Here is a 5,000-nt window from a genome sequence, read left to right as displayed (position 1 = left end):
ACGGCGACACATTCAGGCTGCGAAGAAACCTATTCCGTCTCATCCCGAAGATGCTCCGTTGGGTTGAAGGTCTGGTTCTGCACACCACCATTGTACTGCTCTGTTATTTTTCCTGTTTTGTTCGCTCGCACGATTCTTTCCCTTGTCCTCGGACGAGCTGTTTTCACCCACAGGACTGCCGCTGACTGGATATTTGTCGAGGCGTTTTTCGGTAAACCCTAGACACTGTCGTGCGTGAAAAGCCCCGGGTTAAGGCGGCCGATGATCGTGCCACCGCTCAAAGGGTCGCTTAGGTCAATCATTTTTTGTCCCTTCTAACGTTCAATGGAACAGTAACTGAATGCCTGTCTGCCTGCTTTATATAACAAGCCAGGGCCACGTGACTCACTGTCTGGAGGAGCGATCCATTGTAGTGAATGGGACGGTGTACCTAATAAACTGTCCGATGGAACAGTAACTGAATGCCTCGATGCCTGTCTGCCTGCTTTATATAACAAGCCAGGGTCACGTGACTCACTGTCTGTAGGAGGGAACCATTTATTTTGTGTGAACGTGGGTGGTTGTACCTAATAAACTGTCCAGTGAGTGTTTACCTCATCCCATTAGTGTGTACAGTAAACACATGTTATATATGTGTGTATTTTACTTCTGTTATTCGGTTGACCAGGCTGTGCTGTAAGGTCAAAGGTTGACGTGTGCGGACCATGCTCAGTGATGAAGTTTCCCCTGGGTACAGATCTAGGATCAGTTTCCTCTAGGTACAGATCTAGGGTCAGTCTAGGTTCAGATCTAGGGTCAGTCTAGGTTCAGATCTAGGGTCAGTCTAGGTACAGACCTAGGATCAGTTTCCCCTAGGTGCAGATCTAGGATAAGGTTCCCCTAGGTACAGATCTAGGATCAGTTACCCCTAGGTACAGACCTAGGATCAGTTTCCCCAAGGTACAGATCTTGGGTCAGCTTCCACTTCCCCAAATCCGAACCATTATTGGGGGAAATGCTGAACTGACCCAAGATCAGCATCTAGGGGCAACTACTCCCTGTTATGTGAAGCTCCTGTGTTTTAACCCCTGTGCTGTCACAAAGGAGGGCGATCGATGTGATTCTCTTGGCACTCTACTGTGTGTGTGTGTGTGTGTGTGTGTGTGTGTGTGTACAGGGCCTTCAGAAAGTATTCACACTCCTTGACTTTTTCCAAATGTAGTTGTGTTACAGCCTGAATTTTTTTTACATGGATTAAATGTAGATTTTGTGTCACCGGCCTCTACACACACTACCCCATAATGTCAAAGAGGAATTATGTTTTTAGACATTTTTACAATCTAATTAAAAATGTCAAATCTGAGATGTCTTGAGTCAATAAGTATTCAACTCCTTTGTTATGGCCTAAATACGTTCAGGAGTAAACATGTCTTTAACAAGTCACCTAATAAGCTGCATGGACTCTGTGTGCAATAATAATGTTTAACATGATTTTTGAATGACTACCTCATCTCTGTACCCCACACATACAATTATCTGCAAGGTCCCTCAGTCGAGCAGTGAATTTCAAACACAGATTCAACCACAGAGACCAGGGATGTTTTCCAATGCCTCGCAACGAAGAGCACCTGTTGGTAGATGGGTAGAAAGGAAAAAGCAGACATTCAATATCCCTTTGAGCACGGTAAAGTTATTAATTACACGTTTGATGGTGTATCAATACACCCAGTCACTACAAAGATACAGGCATCCTTTCTGACTCAGTTGCCGGAGAGGAAGGAAACTGCTCAGGGATTTCACCATGAGGCCAATGGTGACTTTAGAACAGTTACAGAGTTTAATGGCTGTGATAGGAGAGAACTGAGGATGGATCAACAACACTGTAGTTACTCCACAATACTAACCTAAATGACAGAGTGAAAAGAAGGAAACCTGTACAGAATAACTGTATTCCAAAACATGCCTCCTGTTTGCAACAAGGCACTAAAGTAAAACTGCCACAAATGTAGCAAAGCAGTTAACTTTTTGTCCTGAATACAAAGCGTTGTGTTTGGGGCAAATCCAATACAACACATTACTGGGTACCATTTTCAAGCATGGTGGTGGCTGCATCATGTTATGGGTATGCTTGTCATTGGCAAGGACTGGGGAAATGGAATGGAGCTAAGCACAGGCAAAATCCTAAAGCAAAACTCTGATTCAGTCTGCTTTCCGTCAGACACTGGGTGATGAATTCACCTTTCAGCAGGACAATAACCTAAAACACAAGGCCAAATATACACTGGAGTTAGTTACCAAGACGACATTGAATCTTCCTGAGTGGCCTAGTTACAGTTTTGACTTAAATCGTCTTAAATCTCTGGCGAGACTTAAATGGTCGTCTAGCAATTATCAGCAATCAATTTGACAGAGTTTGAAGAATTTTTAAAAGAGTGATGGGTAAATGTTGTACAATCCAGGTGTGTAAAGCTCTTAGAGACTTACCCAGAAAGACTCACAGCTCTTAGAGACTGACCCAGAAAGACTCACAGCTCTTAGAGACTGACCCAGAAAGACTCACAGCTCTTAGAGACTGACCCAGAAAGACTCCCGGCTCTTAGAGACTGACCCAGAAAGACTCACAGCTCTTAGAGACTGACCCAGAAAGACTCACAGAATACTTATGTAAATGAGATATTTCTATATGTATTCTAAAATAAATCTGCAAACATTTCTAAAAACATGTTTTTACTTTGTCATTTGAGGTATTGTTTGTACATGGGTGAGAAAATATATATATATATAATCCATTGTGGCTGTTACCCAACAAAATGTGGACTAAAGTCAAAGAAGGTCTGAATACTTTTGTGAAAATTGTAATACCAGAGAGGTTATAATAGATAGAGAGGGAGGGAATGTGCGTCTGTCTGAGTTCGTACCACTGTTTGAACATGTACGCCTCAATGAAATGAAATACTGTTGCTAAGTGACACTTTTGTTTGTAAACATTGTTATTGTAACGTGGACCGATGGGCAGGAGACTTGGAACTGTCTCTATGACAACATGTATTACGTTGTAAATGCGACCGTAGAAACTTGTTGTACTGAAGTTAGCCGCTCCACACATACCTTCTCTAACTGACTGACCGTCATGAACGAGAATGGAAGCAACACTAGTGTGTAGATTATCTTTATCTCTGCACGTAGCCTAGTGGTCAGAGCGTTGGACTAATAACCCAAAGGTTGCCGGATCGAATCCAAGAGCTGACAAGGTAAAGACAAATCTATCGTTCTGCCCGTGAACAAGGCAGTTCCCCGGTAGGCCGTCATTGTAAATAATAATTTGTTCTTAACTGACTTGCCTAGTTTAAATAAAGGTTAAATAAAATAATTGTTGGAAAATGACCCGCATTTCACTGTTAGTCTCTACACCTATTGTTTTACGAAGAATGTGACAAATAAAATGTGATTTTGATTTAGTACTGTACATCCCTATAGCTTCATAGTGAAACACTCCTTTTCTTGTAGGACTGAGAACGCTGGAAACACACATATTCACCTCACCTGTTGAACTGGGTAGGGTTGTGAATGACATCCCCAGGCTAAAGGAGAAAGTGTCTGGTGGATTAGGGTTTTGAACGAAGGGAAATATATCTTTGACCATAATGACTCCATATATTGTATTGTAACGACCCTGGGTTTATAATCGCGGAAATCGACTCTGTCGCACGAGCATTCTTTTGCGGCACAGTCGACAGCGCGCCGGACCTCGGTCTAGAAGAGACCTGCTCCCTCCCTGTTTCATTACAGTATATTTATAGTCTGATCATAATGATTCCATATGTTACGTAAAAAGCCGAATCCACTAGTTTGAAGGTTTGTCGACATACGTTTGTATATATAGTGTATCTCAGCTCGGATGTCGACCCACCACCTCAAGCACAATCTTTTGTATATTGTATATAGTGTATGTTTACATCTCTCAATTCAAAGGGCTTTATTGGCATGGGAAACGTGTTTACATTGCCAAAGCAAATGGAATAGACAATTAACAAAAGGGAAATTAACAAGGGAAACGTTAGTAAACATTACACTCACAAAAGTGTTGAAAGAATAAAGACATTTTAAGTCTTATATTATTGGCCATGTACAGTGTTGTAACAACGTGCAAGTAGTTGAAGTATGAAAGGGAAGACAAATAAACATAAATATGGGTTGTATTTACAATGCTGTTTGTGGTCCACTGGTTACCCTGTTCTAATCGCAACGGGCCACAGAGGTCTGCCTGTCTCCATAGCATTTTCTTAAGTTTGGGTCAGTCACAGTGGTCTGGTATTCTGCCACTGTGTACCATCTGTTTAGGGCCAAATAGCAGTCTAGTTTGCTCTGTTTTTTTGGTTGATTCTCTCTTTCTCTCCCCTGCCTCCCTCTTCACACCTATAGAGTCTGTTAAATGTGTTTGTTAGGGATGAGACCACACCCCCTCTGGGCCGAGCCTATAAACAGACAGGCTTTATAAACAATGCTACTCCTCTCTCTCCATGTCAATTCAATTCAAGGGGCTTTATTGGCATGGGAAACATGTGTTAACATTGCCAAACCAAGTGAAATAGATAATATACAAAAGTGAAATAAAAATGAACAGTAAACATTTAAACTCACAGAGGTTCCAAAACAATAAAGACATTACAAATGTCATATTATATATATATACAGTGTTGTAACGATGTACAAATGGTTAAAGTACAAAAGGGAAAATAAATAAGCATAAATATGGGTTGTATTTACAATGGTGTTTGTTCTTCACTGGTTGCTCTTTTCTTGTGGCAACAGGTCACAAATCTTGCTGCTGTGATGGCACACTGTGGCACACTGTGACCTGTATGCTCTAATCGGCTGGCCCTTGCTATATATTCGTCGCCAGACCCACTAGCTCCAGGTCATCTATACGTCACCAACAACACCCACCCGTAGCACGCGCTCCAGCAGGTATATCTCACTGGTCATCCCCAAAGCCAACACCTCCTTTGGCCAACTTTCCT

At 42.0% G+C, this 5,000-nt stretch overlaps 1 protein-coding gene across 2 annotated transcripts in view; it reads left to right on the top strand.

The window, feature by feature from the left end:
* The window catches only part of LOC139388443 (stomatin (EPB72)-like 3b), a 32,634-nt gene that overhangs the window by 394 nt on the left and 27,240 nt on the right, over positions 1–5,000 (top strand). The window contains exon 1 of one of the 2 annotated variants that reach the window (XM_071135105.1): positions 3,080–3,230. The exons of the other annotated variant lie outside the window; for it this stretch is intronic. The gene's annotated coding sequence lies outside the window, so the exon portion shown is untranslated. Of the gene's footprint in view, positions 1–3,079; positions 3,231–5,000 lie in introns of those variants that run through there. 2 annotated transcript variants of the gene reach the window in all.

Source organism: Oncorhynchus clarkii, chromosome 29 (assembly GCF_045791955.1).
Source record: "Oncorhynchus clarkii lewisi isolate Uvic-CL-2024 chromosome 29, UVic_Ocla_1.0, whole genome shotgun sequence".
NCBI classification, from domain to species: Eukaryota; Metazoa; Chordata; class Actinopteri; order Salmoniformes; family Salmonidae; genus Oncorhynchus; species Oncorhynchus clarkii.
This window is presented reverse-complemented; position numbering and strand designations above follow the sequence as displayed.